This window comes from Dasypus novemcinctus, chromosome 6 (assembly GCF_030445035.2).
Source record: "Dasypus novemcinctus isolate mDasNov1 chromosome 6, mDasNov1.1.hap2, whole genome shotgun sequence".
Taxonomy (NCBI): Eukaryota; Metazoa; Chordata; class Mammalia; order Cingulata; family Dasypodidae; genus Dasypus; species Dasypus novemcinctus.
In genome coordinates this window covers 126957454-126980421 of record NC_080678.1, presented here as the reverse complement: position 1 = coordinate 126980421, position 22968 = coordinate 126957454, and the positions used below count along the sequence as shown (strand labels likewise).

Genomic DNA, 22968 nt, shown 5'->3' with positions numbered 1-22968 from the left:
ATTTAATTAATATAAATAAAGTTATAACTAATATATATAATACAAATTGAAAAATGATATGCTCAAGAACCCACAGTGAAAAAAAATGATATTCTTTCAATATCAGAAATGTTTTTAATGCAGCTTGCTATGTTTTAAGAAAAAAATTTCGATTTGCAAATTATCTTTACATAATATGGCATTGTTCATTGTGATAGTAGATCTATAAAGACAAAAAGTGAATTGATTGAGAAAAAAACTTAAGATTTATAAATGATAGATCTAATACTAGATTAGACATAGGTAAAAAGAAACTTGAGATAAATAATAAGAATTTATCCAAAATACAAGAAAGGAACTATAACATGGAATAAGTGAACAATAGTTAGGAGAAATGAAAGCAAGAGAAGATATAACATATGTTCAAAGTCTCCATAGGACAGGAGAAATGAAAGAAAATGAGACAATATTTGAAGGCAGAATGGATAAGAAATTCCAGCAACAGTAAAATAATCACAGATTTAAGAAGCCTAAAAATTCCAAGTGAAAAATAAAGAAATGCATACAATATTTATTATTGTGAAACTCCAGACTTTCAAAGACAAAGGAAAGACTAAAATCAGTTAAAAAGATTAGAATAACAGGCTTTTAGCAACAATTCAAGTCAGAAGATAGTGGAATAATAGTTGCACTGTGCTGGAAGAAAATAAGATGCCTGACTAGAATTCTAGAGCCAGCGAAATTACCTTTTAAGAATGAGGCAAGTAAAGATATATTTAGACAGTGAATGAAAGAGAGAGTTTAACATAAACAAAACTCATTAAAGAAAATCATAAAAAATTTACTTCAGTTAAAATGAAAACATATTACAAAAAATATTAGTGAGAAAATGGCACTCAGTAAAAGAATAAGATAGTGATATAAAATTAATAAACTCCTTGAGAAAAAAAAATAGGAAAAAGCAGACATAATCAAGCAATTTTTGCTGCCAGCTATACTAGAATAAATGAGACCAAACTACCCTCCTACCTTAAATAACTAGAAAACAACTGTGTTCAGACTGTAGAAAACAGGCAATGCAACTCTGTGAACATTAACAGAGGGAATCACATGAAGGGAATCTTGAGGTGAGCCTATGATCAGTCTGGCTTCCCAGCTGGATGTGTATTCTGAATCTCAGTGGTTTGCTAACTCGGAGAGGCAGAAACAAAAGTTTGGGGAGACTGAAACAGCTGGAGAGTGTGGCTTCCTGTGATTCCTGTGATTGTCAAGGTAGCAGGGGCAGCTCCCACCCACAGGAGCACTTAAGTCTAGTTTGTAGTCTTCCCACCTCATCGAACCTCATCACAGCCCCTCCCTCAAGACACCAGCTCCACCTGGCCTCTAAGGACCAAGACTTCAGAACCTGTTCCTCAGAAACCCGAATTTCAGCACAGGAGACCTTTCTTCTGAGGTTCTAATATGAGTAATGCCCTCCCTCCCCTTTATTTCCCGTCATAGACATGGTAGCTGTATCAGCCAGGGTTCTCCAGTGAAACAGAATTGCCAAGTTATATGAAAAAAATACCAATGCAAAAGGGATTTACTATAAGGAATTGGCTCATGCAATCATGCAGGCTGGCAGGTTCGAAATCCATAGGACAGGCTGGCTGGAACTTCTGAGAGTGATGTTGAATCTTTGAATCCCTTAGGCTGGAAGCTTAAGGATGAGTGGAAGGAGTAGTCTAAGGCAGAATTCCTTCTGATTCCAGGAACTCTCAGTCCTTCCTATTAAGATGACCAGCTGATTGGATGAGGCCCACCTATAAAAGGACAGGAGGGGAGTTATGATTCCTCAGCCTCTCTGGACAATGGCAGGCACTTTCAGCCTGCATGGACTGAACTGTTGGGCTACACCCCCAACCTCCAATAGGGTAGGAGGGGGCTGATGTTTTCTCAGACTCTCTGGGCAATGTAGGTGCTTTTGGTTTAGATGGACAGATTTGTTGGGCACTTTAAGGGGCAGAACTGACAAGATTCCCTCAGCTTCTCAGGGCAACTGCGGGTGCTTTCAGCCCTAATGGATTAGATTGTTGGGTACTCTAGATGATCCATCACCACCCCTGGCAGAGAAGAAAGGTGAGAGAATCTTCACTGATTCCTGGGGTAATTTGGGCAGCTTCACAACAGGTTACAGATATGACCCAGTAAAAGGAATAAGTTAAGCTTCTAAATGACATAGAGGAATAGATACAACTAATCATAGGTGTTCGAACAAATATCCTTAATAAATTCAATGAGATGGCTAATTAGATTAAGGATATTAAGAAGACACTGGGTAAGCACAAAGAAGAATTTGAAATCATACACAGAAAAATATCTGATCTTATGGGAATGAAAGACACAATAAATAAGATTAAAAATATACTGGAGGAACAACCAGCAAGATGCACTCCTAAATCCAGCTTGTGCTACAGGGCAGTTAGTAAACACCCAGAGCTCTCTGGAGCTAGCTGAAGCACCTGTTTGGGAGCTATAGGGGACCAAGAGCATCCTGCAACACCCCTGAAGGAATGGAAGGAAGAGACTGCCCATCTGCAGAGAAGAGTCTTAAGTTGAGCACTCCACACAAGGCCGGTGCCCATCCTCTACTGGAGGTGCAAGCCACCAGGAGCTTTTCTGCAGCTGGAATTGAAAGCTCCACCTCCCAAAAACAGGGGATGAAAAGACAGTTGAGCACCAGTTTCAGGTACTGATGAGTAAATTCAGCGGCCCAAAGTATAAACCTAAGAACAGCTGACGTTTGAACCTGTCCAAGTCAGAAAGGGGCCGGGAGCTTCCATCTTAACACTGTACCTGGCATGAGGGGAAGTAGGGTGGACTGAAATTCACAGTGCTGGTGAATTTCAGATCAGCCTGCAGTCCTAGCCTAGGCTTCAGCCCCACCTCTGGCAGGGAGGAAGCTGATGGGCCCTGAACTAGCCTATCTAGGTAACTGCAGATATATTTGGCTGGCACAGACTGAATAATCAGAAGTCTACTGGGGCAGCTGTGGTCATCTTGGACCCACACTGCACAGATTACTGCCCACACCTGTAGCTCCATCCCAGAGCCAAGCAGGGGAGAAATGAGTGGGAAGCTTCATCAGTCTCTCTGGGCAACTACAGTCTAGGCCTGCACAACTTGGATTACTCCACACAGCTGTGACTCTGTCCCTACCCCTGGCAAGGAGAAAATTAGGAGAAGTTTCATTAGTCCCTGGGGCAGTAGGGGCAGCTTGAGCCTCCACAGCTTACAGCACCAACTACATCCTTTGCTCCTACTGCACAACCAGAAAGGGAGAAATGGCAAGAAGCCCCAAGCTAAAGAGAAAAACCGCACCCTGAATAAATACTCTAGTAAGCCGGATGCCAAGACACCAACAAAAAATTACAATCCACACCAAGAAACAGGAAGAGATGGTTCAATTAAAGGAACAAGATAAGCCTCAAGATGACATAAAGGAGTTGAGGCATCTAATCATGGATATTCAAACAAATCTCCTTAATAAATTCAATGAGATTGCCAAAGAGATTAAGGATATTAAGAAGACATTGGATGAGGACAAAGAAGAATTTGAAAGCATACATAGAAAATAGAAGATATTATGGGAATAAAAGTCACAATAAATGAAATTACAAAAACATTGGGGATACCTGTGTCATCCCGCTGAGGCATGGTGGCCTCTCCTTAATGCAGACCATGGATTACATTTACCCCACCATCGATGGGCAGTATAGCATGTGCCAACATCTTCAGCAACCGCTTCATGATGGGTGTCATGGAACACAACAACATGCTGATGCTCCTGGGAATCAGCAATAAGATGAATGACAGGAAAGGGATAAAGTGATGCCCCTAATTATATAGGGTTTTAAAGATGCAACAGAGGAAGCAGGGATGTCAGTTTTTTAACAGGTGGGCAGACGGTGCTGAACCCCTGGATAGTCTTGGGGGGAGCCACCACGACTGTCTGCCAGCCCGACGAGTTCATCATGCCAGATAACATGGTGCTGGGAGAAGTGCTTGTACTGACCAAACCGCTGGGAATGAAGGTGGCTGTGGCTGTGCACCAGTGGCTGGACATTCCTGAGAAGTGGAATAAAATTAAACTAGTGGTCACCCAAGAAGATGTTGAGTTGGCATACCAAGAAGCAATTATGAATATGGTGAGGCTCAACAGAACAGCTGCTAGGTTCATCCACACGTTCAGTGCCCACGTGGCCACCAACATCACAGGCTTCGGGATCCTGGGTCACACACAGAACCTGGCCAAGCAGCAGAGGAACGAGGTGTCCTTCGTCATCTACAACCTCCCCATGCTGGTGAAGATGGCAGGTGTGAGCAAGGCCTGCAGGAACATTTTCAGCCTCATGCATGGGACATGCCTGGAGACCTCAGGAGGTCTTCTGATCTGCTTACCACAGGAGCAAGCAGCTTGGTTCTGTGCAGAGATCAAGTCCCCAAGTACAGGGAAGGCCACCAAGCATGAATTATTGGGATTGTAAAGAAGGGCAACCGCACAGCCAGGATCATAGACATGCCTCGGATCCAAAGAGGCACCTAATCTTAAGGCAGCTTCTGAGTTGAGACTTACATTGTTATCCAATACTGTTGATCCATTTTGAATCTTTAGACACTTACCTTTTGCCAACAAGTTCTTTTAAAGGTGCTACCTTTATTGTTAGAAGGCTGGTCTGTTTTTGGCTGTCCTGAATGTTAACCTGGGAAGACAAGCCAGCCAGTGACAGCGTCTAGTCTCACCCCATCAGGAGCATCTCCCAACCAGGGCACAGCCCGCTAATGCATTCAGTTTAACGAGGCACGTGCTCAACTGCATGGAAAGCACTTTGAAGACAAAAAAAAAGAAATTTTTTTTCTTTTAATTTTTTTGTAGCCTTCCAGATATTTGCAGTAATATTGATAACTGTTTTCCTTACTTATAGCGAAGAAAAGGATACTTTTTGCAATGTAATTAGATGTCCTATAGTGCAACAAGGAATTGCCCTTTCAGAAGGGGGTTTGTGTATAATACTCATTTACAATTCAACATATAATTAACTACACAAATAATTTTTAAATATAACAGTAATAAAGACTATGTGGATGGTAGCATCTAATACATCTTATATTTTGTATAGTGATTTCAGGCCTTTTATTTTCTTAAAATCAGCAGCTGTTTAGCCTAATTCTTAGCATTATTTTGTCTTTTGTGCCAATACTTTCCATGCATGCTTTTTGTGGTCTGTGTTAAAATCTACCTTGCCAACTTTGCACCTTGAACTCAAAACTTGTTATTCAAATAAATATTTAATTTTTTTTATTGATCTTGTATAATCAGATGGCCCGCTTAGTATTATTTTAGAAACATTGGGAGGGTTTTGCCCAAAGTATGATTTATTGGGGGGAAATTAGATTTTAGTTTTATAAAGCTTGTAAGTCTTTTATGGGATCTATTTTTTTTTTTTATTAAATGTTGTAGTTCTAGAACAAATAGGTGATATAAAAAGGTGTTTATCTGTGTTACTTAAAAGAGGCTTCCTTCTATTTTGGCCTACGTGACAGGGAGGGGTTCCCACTACCAAGCACAATTGCACTGGATCTTCAGGGTCTGTCTGCTGAGGAAGAAGTGCCATGGCTCCACAATTTTCTGAATGCTTCCTGCTTGCAGGCACCCAAGCCACGTGAACAATCAGCTTCTTGCCAGAGGAAGCCACGGTGGGGAAGGTGCAATGCCTGGGAGCCCGGCCTCCTCCCAGCATGAATGGGCGGCCTTCACAGGGTTGCTGGAGATAAGCCATATGCCTGGTGTGTGGTGTGGGGGCTGCCCCAGAACTGAAACTGATGGGACATTTTATAGGAGGTTATGCAGATGTCAGTCCTCAAAAGCTACAAACCAGTGGTCAGCAAAATAAAATGTGTTGGAAACCTCTGAGTAAGATCAAAAACAAAAAACAAAAAACATTAGAATCATATAATAGCAGATTTATGGAGGCAAAAGAAAGGATTGGAGAGCTTGAAGAAATGGTCTCTAAAAGTGAACTTTCAAAAGAACAGATGAAGAAAAGAATGGAAAAAATTGAACAAGGTCTCAGGGAACTTAAAGACAGCAAAAAATGTGCAAATACACATGTCAAGGGTGTCCCAGAAGAAGAAGAGAAGAGAAGAGGGGCAGAAGAAGTATTTGAAGAAATAATGGTAGAAAAATTTCCCAACCCTATTGATGGACATGGATATCCATATCTAAGAAGTACAACGTACTCCCATCTGAAAAAATCCAAATAGACCAACTCCAAGACACATAATAATCAGAATGTCAAAGGCCAAAGATGAACAGCGAATTCTGAGAACAGCAAGAGAAATGCAATGAATAACATATAAGGGATATCCATAAGATTAGTGCTGATTTCTCACCAGAATCCATGGAGGCAAGAAGACAGTGGTCTGATATATTTAAGATATTACAAGAGAAAAACTTATAGTCTAGAATCTTATATCCACCAAGATTGTCCTTCAGAAATGAGGGCAAGTTTAGAATATTCACAGATAAACAGAAACCGGGAAAATTTCTAACCAAGAGACCAGATTTTCAGGAAAAGCTGAAGTGTGTGCTAGAGACTGAAAAGAAAAGACAGGAGAGAGAGGCCTGGGAGAGAGTCTAGAAATGAAGATTATATCAAGTAAAGTAACCAAGTGTCAAAAGAGTGGTAAAAATAAAATATGACTGATAAAACTCAGTCAGGAATAAACTTAACCAATGATGTAAAGCACTTGTATTCAGACAACTGCAACTCAATATTAAAAGAAATCAAAGAAGGCCTAAATAACTGGAAGAGCATTCCATTCTCACAGATTGGAAGACTCAGTATCATTAAGATGTAAATTCTACTCAAATTGATAAACAAATTCAATGTAATCCCAATAAAAATTTCCCCAGCATGTTTTAAATTGAAAACACTATTATCAAATTTATTTGGAAGGGTAAGTCATCCTGAATAGCCAGAAATATCTTAAAAGGAAAAGAGAATGCTCATCTCCAGACTTTAAATCATATTACCCAGCTACAGTGGTGAAAACAGCATGGCACTGGCATAAAGACAGACACATAGATCAATAGAACCAAACTGATGTTTCAGAAATAAACCTTCACATGTATGATCAAGTGATTTTTGATTAGCCAGCCAAACCCACACAGCTCAGGCAAAACAGTTCATTCAACAAATGGTATTGAAAGAACTGGATATCCCAAAAGAAGGAAAAAGGACCATTTTTCACACCTTATCCAAAAATTAACTCAAAATGGATTAAAAAAAAACTAAAAATAAAAGCAAGAACCATAAAGATTCTAAAAGAAATTGTAAGAAAATATCTTCAAGATGTGTTGGTAGGTGGTGGATTTTTAAAGGTGATAAAAGGAGGACTGAAATGGACTACTGATGTTTAATGTATGTAGAAGTTTTAATTAGCTTTACTGTAAAAGTGTGGAAATGTATAAAGTGGATGGTATCACATAGTGAGTAACAGCGAGTTTATAAATGGATATGTGGCTGAAAATGGTAGACTAGGTGTTTAAATGCCAATTGACAGAATACTAGCACAATAAAACAAGAGGTGGGTGAGAATTGTGATTGATGGTACATATGCAAGAGTGTTCTTTTTGAACTAGAGCAAATGTACATCATTATTGTAGGGTGGTGGGATCATGGAGAAGCATGGGGAAAATATAACTGGAGAGATGTACAGTAATAATATAACATTCTTGCATCTATGCCAAAGATATACTCTGTTGATATGGGGCAGTATGGAAAATGTGTGCCAAATGTACACTATGAACTTGGTAACAATCAGATGATATTATCTTTTCTGTAACCAATGTTCCACCACAGTGTGGTGTGCTGATATAGGGGTGTTGTTTGGAATTCTGCACATATGCATGATTGTTTTTTAAGTTTACAATGCCTGTCATAAAAATATTTTTTAAATAATAATATTAGGGGGAAATTTAGGGGGAAAATACACCAAATGTATGAAAAGACTATAATTAGTAGTAAGATTTTGACAATATTCTTTCATAATTTGTAAGAAAAGTCTCACAACAATGCAAGATATTGGTGGAGGGTTGATGTATGGGACCCCTATATCATGTTATTCATGCTTGCTTTGTAAGTTCACAACTTTTACTATACACTTATTGTTTACATATTTTCATATATAAATGATATAAAGATAATAATAATAGGGTGGGTTGAGGGAAAAGACTTTGTTTAGTAATAATATTTTCACAATGCTCTTTAAACATTTGTTAAAAATATTTAACATCAATGCAAGGTATTAGTGGTTGGGTGAGGTAGGACAGTCTTGTATGTTTGTTTTGTAAGTTCATAACTATTGCTGTACATGTATTGTTTATATATGTTTATGTATGAATGCTATACTTAAATTTTAAAAATATACAGGAAAAAAAATACACTGGAGATGCATAAAAGCAGATTTGAGGAGGAAGAAGAAAGGATTAGAAAGCTTGAAGACATGGCCTCCAAGAGTGAACATTCAAAAGAAGAGATGTAGAAAAGTATGGAGAAAAATATTATCAGGGTCTCAGGGAACTAAATGATGGCAAGAAACTTGCATACATATATGTCATGCGTTTCCTAAAAGGAGAAGAGAAGGGAAAGGGGCAGAAGGAATATTTGAAAAAATAATGATTGAAAAGTTCCCCAAACTATTGAAGAACATAGATATCCATATTCAAGAAGCAAAAATATACTTCCATCTGAATAAATCTAAATAGACCTACCCCAAGACACAAACTAATCAGAATGTCAAATGCCAAAGACAAAGAAAATTCTGAGAGTAGCAAGAGAATTGATGCATCACATAAAAGGGATGTCCAATAAAATTAAGTGTTGATTTATCATAAACTATGGAGGCAAGAAGGCAGCTGTATGATACACATAAGATACTGCAAGAGAAAAACTGCCAGGCAGAAACATATCTGGAAAAATTGACTGTCTTTCAAAAATGAGGGTGTGGTTAGAATATTCACAGAAAAAACAGAAACTGAGAGAGTTTGTAACCAAGAGACCATCTCTGCAGGAAATTTGAAAGGGAGTGCTACATCCTGAAAAGGAAACACAGAAAAGAGGGTTTTGGAAGAGAGTCTAGAAATGAAGATTATATCAGTAAAAGAAGCAAAAAGTATTAAAAAGGGTGTTGAAAATAAAATATGACAGGTAGAAGCAAAAGGTTAAAATGGGTAAAGTAAGACCTGCCTTTACAGTAGTAACATTGAATGTTAATGTAATAAATTCCCCAATCAAAAGTCACAGTCTGGTGGAATGGATAAGAAAATATGAGCCATCTATATACTGACAACAAGAGACTCACCCTAGACTCATTGATACCAATAGATTGAAAGTGAAAGGTTGGAAAAAGGTATTGCACGCATGCAATAACAACAACAACAAAAGCTGGAATTTATGCTTATATCAGAAGAAATAGACTTTAAAAACAAAACCGATATTAAACACAAGGAAGGACATTACATATTAATAAAAGGAATGATACATCAGGAAGAAATAACAATCACAAATGTATATAAACCTAACCAGGAAAACCCAAATTACACAAGGCAAGCTCTGGAAAACTAAAGTGAGAAATAGATATCTCTACCCCAATAGTTGGAGACTTCAATACACCACTCTCAGCATGGGATAGAACATTTGGGCAGAGGATCAATAAAGAAGCACAGAACTGGAATAATACAATAAATGGACTATACCTAATAAACATATACAGAACATTGCTCCCCAAAACGATAGGATATACATTCCTCTCAAGTGTTCAGGAAACTTTCTCCAGGATAGACCATATGTTGGGTCAAAAAGTAGCTCTCAATAAATTCAACAGGATTGAAATTCTACAAAGAAATTTCTCTGATCACAGTGAAATAAAGTTGGATATCAACAATAGGTGGAAAAAATGAAAATTCACAAATACATGGAGATTAAGCAATACACTCAAATAATCACTGGGTCAAAGAAGAAAATGAAGAGAATTGGGTAAATATCTTGAGATGAATGAAAATGAGGACAAAACAAATCAAACCTATGGGCACTGAAAAAGCAGTGCTGAGAGGGAAATGTATAGACCTCAGTTCATACACTAAAAAAGAAGAAATAACTAAAATTGAAGATCTAATGGTACACCTGGAGGAACTAGAAAAAGAACATGAAAATATTCCCAAACCAAGTAAATGGAACAAAATAACAAAGATCAGAGCAGACATACATGAAATTGAGAACAACAACAGCAACAACAAAAGAGAATTAACAAAAACAAAAGTTAGTTCTTTGAGAAGATTAACAAAATTGACAAACCCTAAGCTAAATTGACAAAGAAAAAAAGAAATACACAAATAAATAAAATAAAAAATGAAAATGGGGACACTACTACTGATCCCACAGAAATAAAAGACATCATAGAAGGATATTATAATCAATATAAACAACTGTACATCAACAAAGTACACAATGTAGATGAAATGGAAAAATTCCTAGGAATGTACAAACAACACTAACTCTAGCAGAAGTAAAAAACCTCAACAAATCAATCACTATATTGAGATTGAAACAGTCATCAAACAAATTCCCAAAATGAAAAGCCCAGGAGCAGATGGTTTTACAGGTGAGTTTTACCAGGCATTCAAAGAAGACATAATACCAATCTCACTCAAACTCCTCAAAAATTTTGAACAAGAAGGAATGCTACCAGTTTGATTCTATAAACTCAATACCACCCTAATACCAAAGCCAGATAAACATATGAAAAAAGAAAATTATAGACCCATTCCCCTATGAATATGGATGCAACGATCCACACCAAAATACTAGCTAATCAAATTCTAACAAGACATTAAAAGAAGTATGTGGGTTCATCATGATTAAGTGAGTTTTATACCAGGCATGTAAGGGTGGTTCAACAAAAGAAAATCAATCAACATATACTGCAAAAATAGGAATTGTAGGAAACTTTCTTAACTTGATAAAGTTCAAATATAAAAAACCCACAGCTAACAGTATACTCAAATGTTGAAAGACTGAAAGCTTTCCTGTTGACATCAGAAACAAGACAAGGGTGCCCACTGTCACTGCTGTTGTTCATTATGCTACTAAATGTTCTAGCTGGACCAGTCAGGCAAGAAAAAGAATAAAAGGCATCCAAATCAGAAAGGAAGAAGTAAAACTTTCACTATTCACAGATGATACGATCCTATACTCACAACATCCCAAAAAACTTCAACAAAGCAGCTAGAGCTAATAAACAATTTCAGCAGATGGCAGGATACAAGATTAATATGCAAAAATCAGTAGTGTTGCTATATATAAGTAACACACATTCTGAAGAGGAAGTTATGGGAAAAAGTACATTTACAATAGCAACTAAAAGAATCAAATATTTAGAAATATGCTTAACCAAGGATTTAAAGCACTTGTATTCAGAAAATTACAATGCATTGCTAAAAGAAATTTAAAAAGACCTAAGTAAATATAAGTACATTCTGTGCTCATGGATTGGAAGATGAAATATCGTTAAGATGTCAATTCTACCCAATCTGATATACAGATTGAATGCAATCTCACTAAAAATTCCACTAGCAGTTTTTAAACAAATGTAAAATACAATTATCAAATTTATTTGGAAGAATAAGAGGCCCCAAATAGCCAGAAACATCTTAAAAAGGAAGAGCAAGGCGGGGGGACTCTCACTTTCAGACTTTAAATTACATTACCTAGCTACAGTGGTTAAAAAAAAAAATAGCATGGTACTGGCATTAAGATAGATACATAGACCAATGGAATCAAACTGATGGTTCAGAAACAGACCCTCATATATATGGTCAAGTGATTTTTGACAAGTCTGTCAAACCCACCCAGCCGAGGCAGAAGAGTCTATTCAACAAATGGTTCTGGGACAACTGGATAGCCAAATCCAAAAATTAAATCACACCTCATACAAAAATTAACTCAAAATGAATAAAAAACCTAAATATAAAAGCTAGAACCATGAAGATCCTAGAAGAAAATGTAGGAAAACATCTTCAAGACCTGGTGCTAGGTGGTGGATTCTTTTTTATTCTCTCTCTTTATTTTTTAAATGTTACATTAAAAAAAGATGAGGTCCCGATATACCCCCACCCCCTTCACCCCACTACTCCCTCATCAACAATCTCTTTCATCATCGTGGTATATTCATTATATTTGGTGAATACATTTTGGAGTACTGCTGCACCACATGGATAATGGTTTACATTGTAATTTACACTCTCCCTCATCCACACAGTGGGCCATGGCAGGGCATACAATGTCCAGCATTTGTCCCTGTAGTACCACCCAGGACAACTCCAAGTCCTGAAAATGTCCCCACATCATATCTCTTCTTCCCACTCCCTACCCTCAGCAGCTACCGTGGCCACTTTCTCCACATCAGTGCTACAATTTCTTCCATTACTAATCACAATAGTTTCATAATAGAATATCAGTAAGTGCATTCTAATCCATACTCTATTATTCCATCCTGTGGACCCTGGGATGGTTATGTCCATTCCACCTCTATATCAAGCCAGGGTTTAGATTCTACAAGGATGATGGATACAATTCTCCTGCTTGCAGTTGTAGGCAATCTTGGTCCCCAGTGTGGTGGTTGACCTTCTTCACCTCCCTATTAGCTGGCAGGGGTAAGTCCAATAAACCAGAGGGTAGGAGTTACAAGTCTACTGAGGCACAGGGCCTGGCTGTCCCATGGACAGTCCAGAGATTCAGGTCTCCTGAGTATACACCAACCCCAGCACCAACCATAGGTCCAGTAAAAGTAACAGAAGAGGCATGTGTAGAAAGGTCACATCTGAGTCCAACTCCATCACACTCAAGAACACAAACTCCAAAGTAGTTTGACATGGCACTGAACTCCAGAGCTATCTGCCATGACCATAGAATCTGTGGGTCTCTGTAGCCCTCAGGAGAACCAGTACCTGGGGTTGTATTTACTTTGGTTGTCTCTGGGACCCTGCTGAGGCGTGCATAAGCGTGACCCCTCTAATGACCTTCAGACTATTTTTTGGAGACTCATAGCCATATAAACTCATTTGTCCTTTCCATTTCCCCCTTTTACTTGAGGTCAAAAAGCAGTTTTTAACACCTGATATTACACATAGGCTGAGATATTCCGCTGGTCTGAGTTAGGTCTTTTTCTAGTTACATCATCAGCTGGTGCTTGGTAGTAATCCCTCAGTGCCAGGGAAGCTCATCTCCAGGAGTCATGTCCCACACTGGGGGGAAGGTAATGCATTTACATGCTGAGTTTGGCTTAGAGAGTGGCCACATTTGAGCAACATGGAAGCATGAGCAACAAAAGAAAACATGGATAAATGGGACCTCCTCAAATTTACATGCTTTTGTGATTCAAAGGACTTTTGTCAAGAAGATGAAAAGGCTGCCCACATAATGGGAGAAAATATTTGGAAACCACATATCTGATAAGGGTTTGTTTTTCAGTCTATATACAGAGTTCATACAACTCAACAATAAAAGAGCAAGCAATCCAATTTTTAAAAAATCATTGAAAGACTTAAATAGTCTCTTCCCCAAAGAGGAAATACAAATGGCCCAAAAAAATTAAAACATGGTAAAATGTCCAATAACACTAGCAAATATTAGGGAAATGCAAATCAAAACAGTGAGAAATCATCTCACACTTCATAGAATGGCCATTATTTAAAAAGAAACAGAAAAGAATAATCGCTGGAGAGAATGTGGAGAAGTAGGAGCACTGCTTCATTGTTGGTGGGTATGTAAAATGGTCCAGCCTCTATGGAAGACATTTTGCAGTTCCTCAGGAAGTAAACATAGAACTGTTACACGATCCAGCAATTTCTCTACTAGAATATATCCAGAAGAAGTGAAATCTATGACGTGAACATACAGTTGCACACTGATATTCATAGTGACGTTATTCACAATTTCCAAAAGATGGAAACAACCCAAGTGCCCCTCAACTGATGAATGGATAAACAAAATATGGTATATACATACAATAAACTATTATGCTGCTGTAAAGAAATGAAATTGGGACACATATGATAACATAGATGAAACTTGAAGACATTATGTAAAGTGAAATTAGCCAGACACAAAAGGGTAAATATTGTATGGTCTCACTGATATGAACTACAAAGAGTAAATGCATGGAGTTAAAATCTAGAGTATAGGTTATTAGGAGATAAGAGAAGGACTGAGAATGGGTACTGATACTTAATGTATGTGGAAGCTTTAATTAACTTGATGGTAAATTTGTGGAAATGGATAGAGTTGATAGTAACAATATTATAATGAATAGCAGCTAGTTTATAAATGGGACTGTGGCTGGAAAGGGTAATCTAGGGATGTAAATGTCAATTTGAAGAAAGCTAAAGAATAATCTATGGACTGAATAACAGTGAATCAAGATGTGGATGAGAATTGTCATTGATAGTACAAATACAAGAACATTCTTCTATGCACTAGATCAAATGTCCATTCATTTTCGCAAGGTGGTAAGAACATGGAGAATCAAAGTAAAAATATTATTAATGTAACCTATGGTCTAGAGTCAACAGCAACATTGTAAATATTCTTCTTTCAATGTCAGAGATGTAGTGTGCAAATAACAGTTATGGAAAAAATATACCAATATATGCTGTAGACCATAGTTAGTGGTTATAACCTGATATTATCTCATAATCTGTAACAAATGATCCACAACAATGAAATGTGTTGGTGAGAGGCTTTTGTATGGGAATTCCACACATGGTGTATGATTGTTTTCTAAGCTCACAACATCTCTAAAAATATATATATTTTAAAAACCTAATATGTAAAAGAAACAAGAATGTGTAGGTTATGAGTCCATTTATATAAACTTGTAGCAGAAACAGGGGTTACAGGGAGGAAGGAGGTAGAGTTAGAGGTAGAGAGAGGTAGAGGTAGAGGTAGAGGTAGAGGTAGAGGTAGAGGTAGAGGTAGAGAGAAAGAACTAAAGATTTAACTGTATTGTTTATGAATGCATAAGTAGTATAACCAGAGACAACTGATTAGAATGGATGGATGGATGGATAGATAGACAGACAGACAGACAGACAGACAGACAGACAGACAGACAGATAGATAGATAGATAGATAGATAGATAGATAGATAGATAGATAGATAGATAGATAGAATAAGGAAATATACAATTCACTCTAGTGGTTAGCTTTTGTAGTGACTGAAGGGGGCATAGTGGGGCAGGGTGACTGGGTGTGGTGGTGTAGGGTCTTTTTGGTGTTGTCAATGTCCTTGACCTGAGTACTTTATACTTATTCATTAGAACTACACATATGTTTTTATGCACTTTACTACGTGCATTTTACAATGTACATCTAAAAATAGAAAAATGTCTCTAGTCTCTAAAGATAAACGTGTTCTCTGTATAATAGTGCTTTTGTGAGTGCCACTGGTTTGATTGGATTTCTCAATACTGAAATAAGCCAGGAATTAGGATTTCTCATCTGTCAATGAGAAAAGTATGATTCAAAGGTGAAGGGAATTTGCCAAGTCCACAACTGGTGATGTTGATCTTTCCCCCAGTGAGGATCTGTCCACAAGTAAGTAAAACCTAGAGTTTTGGGGGGTGTGGAGGAAACTCAGCTCAAAGAAGGACTTTTCTATCCTTTTAATAATAATAATAATAATAATGATAATAAAATAGACTGGCATTTCTTTTCTTAATTTCAAGCTCTTGGTTCTTGCTTCACAACATCCAACTGCAGAAAACTACATTTACTTTTCCCAGGACCTAAGGACCTTCTCCTCCATATGCTGTGTAAATTGTTGAAAATAAAGCCTGAAACCTCCCTGTAAACATTCAGGAAATCAATGGAAGGTTCATTAAAGCATAGTACCCAAAGTAATAATAATTTATTTTCTAAAGTATTTTGGATAACAGGAAACTTTTCAATAATCTTTGCTGTGCTTAAGATAATAATGCCATTAATTAGTTTCCTTGAGAGAGTTCCTGGGTATATTATAAACAATTACTTTTTCACACTCCTGGGAAAAAAGTCATCATGCATTCAAATTGCAATCAATGCAACTCTATAGAAACTGATTGTCTTCTCCACTTGATGTGCTTCATTTAATTCATGTTCTTAATCCATTTATCTCTGCTGCAAAGAGTAAGATTCCATGAGGGAGGGAATAACCCAGGCAAGTTTTTGGCCAGATGTATCGAGGGATCTTGCCATAATAGTAGCAGTGAAAATGGACACCAGACACTGAATTAAAGTATGTATCCTCACTGCAAGGTGTTATGATAAATGGTTGACCTTGGAAATGACCAACACTCTCGGTGATGGAGTTGCTCTACTCTGGAAATGTTCTCAAAGTAGGTTTTCTCATGACTTAATTGAAAAGCATCTTTCAAGGGCATAATATGTGAAAAGTATTTTTATATTTCATCTTATTTACTTAGCCCTTATTCTATGGAAATCTGAGACACTGTATAACAAATGCATACTGTGATGCTATATAAAAGAAATATAACTTTAGTTTCTTTACTCTAAAATGGAAGGCTAAGTGCTGCATATATATTTTATTTGGGGTAATTATCACAATAATCCAATAATAGTAATAGTAAACATAAACCATAATATTAAGTTATGACTGCTTCCTCAGCCACCAGAGCTAAATACAATGCAGATATTATATTACTTAATCCTTATTTAATCCTTATACAGCAAGGTGAATCTTTTAATTTTTATAGGTGAAGAAACTGAGATCGAGAGAAGGTAAGCTACTTGCCTAACTTATGTGGGAAAAATTCAAACCTTGGTCCTTCAGATTGCAACCCTTCCTCCTTGTTCTACTACTATAAACCTGTAGCTTTCTCAATTTTTTGAGCAACTAATATGAACCAAAAACAATATCAGGCATAACATTTCTGTAAACCAGCAGCTCTAATAAGAAGAAGAAGAAGAAGGAGAGGGAGAAGGAGAAGGAGAAGCAGGGAGGGGAGGTAGAAAAACAGTATCAATTGCCAGAAATTAAAGCTGAAATTCTCTTGTGGTACTCAATTATCAGAAAGAATACATAAGAGGGGGGAAATCTACCCTAGAAAAGGTAGCAGCTAAAGTTATGTATGTGTCACGTGCCCTGGGAGCATCATGAAGATAAGAAGGGGCCAATGTTGGGAAGCGGTTGAGCGAGGGAAAACTTCACAGGAAAGGAGAGAAGTGATCTGAGTTTGGAGGATGAACAGGAGTTTGGAAAGCTGAGAAGGTAAAAGGACCCTGGAAAGAAAATAAAGTGCCTTGCCAATGGGCCTTACTTTGGAATTTGTGTTCCTGAGTGTGATGGAGTTGGACTAAGATGTGACTTCTCTACACATGCCTCTTCTGTCACTTTTACTGAATTTGTGGTTGGCACTGGGGATGGTATATGCCCAGGAGACTTGAATCTCTGGACTGTCCATATGCCAGCTGGGCCCTGAGCTTCAGCAGAGTTGTAACACCTACTCTCTGGTTCTTCGGAATTACCCAGGTCAGCTGGGAGGTGAGGATGGTCAACCACCACACCAGGGAACTGAGAGAGTGTACAACCGCAAGCAGGAGAATCCCATCCTTCAGCCATGTGGGATCTAAGACCCCTCTCGATTTAGAAGTGGAGAGGACATTGCCATCCCTGGGTCCTCAGGATGGAGGAATAAAATATGGAGTAGAGTGCACTTACCGGTATTCCTCTATGGAATTATTGTGACTCTAGCAATGGAAGAAATTCTATCATTAATGTGGAGACAGTGGCCATGGGAGATGCTGAGGGCAGGGAGAGGGAAAAAGAGGTGTGATGTGGGGTCATTTTTGGGACTTGGATTTGTCCTGAATGATATTGCAGGGACAGATGCAGGACATTATATATCTAGCCATAAGCCACTGAATGGATTGGGGTAGAGTGTAAACTACAATGTGAACTATAATCTATGCGGTACAGCAGTGTTCCAAAATGTATTCACCAAATGCAATGAATGTGCCACACTGATGAAAGAGGCTGTTGACTGGGAGGAATGGGGGGTGGGGGGTGGGGTATGTGGGAACCTTTTATATTTTTTAATGTAACATTTTGTGTGATCTATATGTCTTTAAAAAAAGATAATAAAATTAAAAATTAAACTTAAAAAAAAGATGGATCAGAGATTTGTACAGGTAGAATATAAGACATTTTGGGGGAGCAGTGAGTGTTTTTACTGTCAGGTTCATTGACAGGGGAGAGGGGCTCTGACTTGAAGGATGTCTGACAGAGCTGCCCTTCAGAGGAGATCGACTAGGGCGTGGTCTCGGGAACCAGCCACCACAGGAAGCAGAGCTGAGACTCTTGTCCAGCAAGGTGGCTATCCTCTGGGCCCTTAAAAATGCAAAGTCCTCTGACCCTCGAGGTGCTGAGCCCTCTGACATACCAAAGCCAAAGCTGCTTTTTCACATGATCCCCAGGGGATTTGTGTGCATAGTACAATTTGAAGGGTACTGACATAGATCAAAATAATTATTTCTAAGAGAAGCGGAGGAGAAGTGAAGGGATCGACTGCAATAAACTTGAAATCATCTAACCGCAATCAGGACCACTTCCTTTACCAGAAAGCCAATTGATATCTAATCGTGGCTCTGAATGCTCATCACGTGAAATACACTCCTAAAAAGTGCTCACTTTTGGTGACTTGTCTGGTCAGGGAAGGGAACTTTAATAATGTGTGTCTTCCCAGAAAACTAAAAGAATGTGTTGAAATCCTGGGGCTCTGGCAAAAGAGAGCTAGTTTTGACTGTCTGCATTGTTAATAAGCCCAGGCAAGGGCAGTTGGTGGGCAACAAAAGGGTGTTTGGATAAAAAGGGTTGAGAAGAGTTATTTGCATTTATTAAGAATCTGTGTTATGACAATGCTTCACATGTCTTCTCATTTAAGCCTTACTTTAAAAGAAAAGAACTTGATAGTGGAGAGTACAGATGAAATCCCCATTGTGAAATATAAGTAATAATGGTGATGATTCTGTAGCTAGCACGTCTTGTGCACTATGTTCAAAATAGTTGGCTAAATATCTTTGCACCTGTTATTTCCTTGAATTTTCATCACAACTCTATTAGAAGGAATTATTGCTTCCATTTTATGGCTAAAGAAATTGAAAGGTAGACATTTTAAATGACATGCCCAATGTCATGCAACTAATAAGTATTTGTGTTTGAATGTTGGTGTTGCTGACATAAAGCCCACACTCTTTCTCAGCACCATACTAATCCTGAAAGGTCATTCAATCACCGCTCCCTTGTTCATCTACAGTCTTCCTCAAATGACATCAAAGAAATTCTGAAGTCTTGTAAATTTTCAAAGAACAAAAATCAAAACTTTGAGATAAATATTATAAATAGAAAATTTCCCAAGATTTACAAATGATAGTATGAACTAATTTTTGCTAATAAGCGTTATCTTTCAACAAAGATAAAATAAGCCTACATTTTAGTTATTGTGGCTGCCGTCACTGATTTATCAGGAGACAAATGGGCAATTGGGTCTATTCTGCCATTTAGAGTCCCATCCAAATAAGTACAGAAACATTTCCATCCCATTTACAATGTTTTTATCTATACATTTCCAAAGTAAACTTCTAAACCAGCCCCCGCACACACATATTACATTCATAATTCCTCAGGCATGCTACACCATAATCTATTGATCAATCTGCAGTCAACAAACATAGGCGTCATTACAGAACAATAGGTGGTTTCAGGGTAGCCTAGGATTTGGGGTCCTCACAAGCTCTCTTTGAATCTCAAATTCTCTATTTAAGAGTTGACTGGCCTCTGATCCATTTTCCTCTATGGTCACACAGGCACCTGCGTTATCTCAAGGATGGATGTAAGGATTTGACACAGTCCCAACATAAAGGGCCTCAGAGATGATCCTCTTGTCCATGACCCTGGGTTTCTACACTCAGGACTGAAAGATGGATGCTTTGAAATCAGCGTCTCTGAGGTAACGCCACAAGTTGACAAAGATAAGTGAGATCCTCAGCTCTTGCCGCAATCTATAGCTGAGTTTTAGTCCTTTACAGCCGGTTTTCCTTGAAAATCACACTTGTGTTCATTTCAGTGAGACCATGCGCAGCATCCCTGGGTTGACATGTAAGGGTTAAGTCCAAACCCATTTTTTGTGGTTGCATGTGTTCCTCTGACATTAGGCTACGAGGAGCCACTCTGATATTAGGCAACGAGGAGCCACTCGTTGGTGGAACACATCATGGTCTACCCATCCATCTGGAGTGATCTCAAATCTCTACCTCTTTCCCAATCCCTTTAAATAATTGAATATTATTTCAATACCCAATAACAATAAGGTATTAGGGCTGAAGTCATTTGATTTTAAAAAGTCACACTAAGTACAGGTAACCTCTGGTGGATTAGGCTTATTCTTTACCCAGATCATTAGTACTTTTAACACGCTTTTCATGGCAAATTAATTCTATAGCTAAAGGTAGAATTTTCCCAATATTTGTTAAAAGTTTACTCATATTCCTAAAATGAAACTGACTAGGGTAGCTTATATATGAGAGACTGGTAATTTGAAGGGATCCAGAGAAAAGAAGCATGGGATAGTGAAGAATCACATTGAGTGTCAAACTGAGTGTGTCTATTGGAACAGATAATCTGAACTCACCACTGCATCACACAGACTTTATACAGAAAAGACAAACATGTGAGCAGATCCATTCTGCAGCATATTCCTCTTCTCCCAAATTCTGTGCATTCTTCAAACAGTATTTTAAAAGATAAACCTTATTGTCCCCAGGTAAACAGGCAATCTGCCTGTCATATTTGACTCTCTGCTGCTATTCAGTAGCCTGGCAAAAGGCATGTGAAGACTACAATTTTACATTTGCACAAAGTCTAGAATTATGAACCCTGTGAATACCAGTGACAAAATGATTAACCCTCACTTCTCTAATGTCACAGCTTGACAGCTACAATTCATTGCTGGAGGGTTCAGCAATCCACTAATAGCCCTCATCCCATCTGGAATGTGTCATTTTATTTTTTGAAGACAGAAGGAAAAACAAAGATAGTTTTCTAACACTACCTTGCCAGTGTAAAGAATGATGGAGGTGCCTCATTAACTATACATTCTCTGCATGGTTCAGTCCCATACTCCAATTTTCAGTGTATACTGATTGTAACACTTTGGATTTGGATACATTTCTTCAAATTCCTGAAATTAAACATGGAGTTGGACTGAAACACGTAAAGCATTTTAGTTTAAAAAATATAAGTTCAGACAGTTGGCACATCTTTGAAGAACAACCTATCTTTAGCACAGTACATCAGCCTCTGCATAACAGGAACAATCCAGCACATGCCTGTATTCCAGAACCTAGTTTCCTGAAATATCTATGTTGCCTTTGTTTTATCTCCTTCTGAACAAGGGCCCATTTTCTCTCATAGCCCTGCTTTCGTTCTTTCATAAAGACCCCATTGCCTTTTACACTTTCCACCTTCCCCAGCACGTTCCTTTAGTCAGATCTGACCACACAACACCCCAGGAACTACTGATCTCCTACAACTCTGCCCCTTGACTTTCTCATATCAGCTGCCCACACTGCATCAAGGCTAAAAAGTGGGGCTCTAGGATTCTGTCTTCAAGGTCACTGAAGTCGAGTGCAAACTCTTATCCTAAACGATTCCTAGTCACATTTTTAAAACCCTCCTTTGCTGGCATTTCAGGCCTTTTGCCTTTTAATCTCCATACACACACACACACATATATGTTTATATATATATTGATTTCTCTTGCTACATGGTGCTTAGTGCTTTGTACTCTGGTTGTTATCTCTCACAACTTCAAAGTATCAAGGCACAGAAAATAGCTTTTTTGTTAGCAAGATTTACGCCACTTTCATCATTTCATCGTTATTCTCAGCAGCAGGAGCAAAAGTGTTAAAATTAATTGAGCACTTACTAAATGCCTGGCAATGGCCTAAACATGTGACATGCGCTATCTCATTCCCACAAAATCAAGCACATTGACTTACCCGCAATGGAGTTCAACGTTTGTGGAATGAATTAATGATGCTCATTATTGGGATGCTTACAAACCAAGCTGGGGCTTGCTCATTTATTTAAGCCAAAAATCATAAGGGAGACCTTATAAGGAGAGGAAATCTGGACAGACACAGATGATGGAGCCTGGAATGGAAGTCAGAGAGACTGCAAGATGCCATGTGACAGAGGCAGGGATGCATTTACAACCCCCAGGTTACCCAGGATTGCCGGCAAGCCGGCACCAGAATACTGGACTTAAAGTAAAGATGACCTGCTGATGCCTTGATATGGACTTCTAGCCTCACAAAGTGTGAGACAGCACATGCCTGTTGTTTGAGCCAGCCAGTCTGCGGTGAGTGTCCTAGCAGCACTGGCAAAGGGAGACAGCTTCCAGCCTGCTCGAGAGAGAGGAGAACACGCTCCCTGTTCTCCAAGCAGGCATTCGAAGACACCACCCCATGCAGGTAAAGAGACTTGAAAGAGCAGTAAACAACACACTGCGGGAAGGTGATGATTCTAGGGGACATTTGAAGTGCTTTAATGAAGGCATATTCTTTCAGTAAGATTGCATGGTCATTTTTGCTGACCTGTGTTGTTTAAAACTTCTGGTTCCTTCAACTGTATCGAGAACACAAACAGGCTGGGCACCTGTTGCAGTAAGCAGACCTCGAGCAGAGTCCAGGCCGAAGCACAGATTTAAGCAGAGTCGGTGAGTTGGGACACGATCCACTGGGGAGGCCCCATGAGACTCGAAAGCTGCTGGATAATCATTAGTGGAAGGAGTAAAGACTTGACTGGTGAGTTTGGAATTCAGGAGCATTCATT

General features: G+C 38.5%; 1 protein-coding gene and 1 pseudogene across 7 annotated transcripts in view; one reads left to right on the top strand and one right to left on the bottom strand.

Moving 5' to 3' along the window:
* The window catches only part of NRG3 (neuregulin 3), a 1103107-nt gene that overhangs the window by 191700 nt on the left and 888439 nt on the right, over window positions 1-22968 (bottom strand). The gene's annotated exons all lie outside the window — the stretch shown is intronic.
* On the top strand, window positions 3643-4564 carry LOC139439196 (selenide, water dikinase 1 pseudogene; annotated as a pseudogene).